Source organism: Hypanus sabinus, assembly GCF_030144855.1.
Source record: "Hypanus sabinus isolate sHypSab1 chromosome X2 unlocalized genomic scaffold, sHypSab1.hap1 SUPER_X2_unloc_5, whole genome shotgun sequence".
Lineage (NCBI taxonomy): Eukaryota > Metazoa > Chordata > Chondrichthyes > Myliobatiformes > Dasyatidae > Hypanus > Hypanus sabinus.
Window position 1 is genome coordinate 81,105 of NW_026779005.1, and position 1,547 is coordinate 82,651.

Genomic DNA, 1,547 nt, shown 5'->3' on the forward strand with positions numbered 1-1,547 from the left:
CACAGCGCGCTGCCCCGAGATTACTGCAGTGGAGACGAGAGGGCCCCTCCCAGTCTGATCCATGCTGCATGCCCGGAGATCACTCCCACAGCGCGCTGCCCCGAGATTACTGCAGTGGAGACGAGAGGGCCCCTCCCAGTCTGATCCTTGCTGCATGCCCGGAGATCACTCCCACAGCGCGCTGCCCCGAGATTACTGCCGTGGAGACGAGAGGGCCCCTCCCAGTCTGATCCTTGCTGCATGCCCGGAGATCACTCCCACAGCGCGCTGCCCCGAGATTACTGCAGTGGAGACGAGAGGGCCCCTCCCAGTCTGATCCATGCTGCATGCCCGGAGATCAGTCCCACAGCACGCTGCCCCGAGATTACTGCAGTGGAGACGAGAGGGCCCCTCCCAGTCTGATCCTTGCTGCATGCCCGGAGATCACTCCCACAGCGCGCTGCCCCGAGATTACTGCCGTGGAGACGAGAGGGCCCCTCCCAGTCTGATCCTTGCTGCATGCCCGGAGATCACTCCCACAGCGCGCTGCCCCGAGATTACTGCAGTGGAGACGAGACGGTCACTCACCTCTTTGCGGACTGTGGGCTGGCGAAGATCTGTGGAGAAAGATGCAAGGGCCTGTGCCACAGCAGCTGCGTGACTGAAGGCTCACTGATCCTCGGGCTGTTCCCAGGACGCGCAGGAAAACGGACAGCGAGTGCTGCTGGAAGATCATCTATTCGGGGAAAGACGCTCCAAACTTGTTGTCCTGCCATCACATCGAGATGTCCGGAAAGCAGGGGTTCCCAACCTGGGGTCCACGGTTATTGGTATTAGTCTTTGGCATTAAAGAAATCTTTGGGAACCCCTGTCGTACAGGAATGCTGCCGACTGACACATTACAGACTACAGGGACACCATTGGAAGTGCAGGGATCCTATACCCCGGACAGGGAGAGGCCGGGTTGGCTGAGGAAGCCTCACAGTTATTGTAGTAGTGAACAACCCCAGGGGTGCACATGGCTTCTCCTTTCAGCGCAGGACTTCAATCGTCTTCCAGGGGAAGGTCCTTCCGACCGCAGGGATGAGACCTTTTGAGATTCAGCTGACGTATTTGTCGCATTGGGTTTTTCAGAGATGGGTTGCTAGACATACGGCCAACCCTCCTCCGCTCGTAGCCGGGCTTAGCAGTCCATGGCCGCGTTTTCTTATTTGTTGTCTGTTTAATGTGTTTTTGATCCCGCACTCTCTCTGGTGGACCGTGCGTCGGTGTTCAGCGAAATGGTCTCCCAGTCTGCGTCTGGTCTCAGCAATATATAAAAGGCCACACCGGGAAGACCGGACGCAGTATACCACACCAGCTGTCCTGATGAAGGATCTCGGCCCGAAACGTCGACAGTGCTTCTCCCTACAGATGCTGCCTGGCCTGCTGTGTTCCACCAGCGTTGTGTGTGTGTTGTGTGATTCCCCGAGTCTGCAGCGCTCGTAGTGGACAATCGCGGTACTGCAGGGGATCAGCTGCTCCCGGAACGCGAAAGCATTCTGAATCAGGAAGTGCTGGGAGTTAAC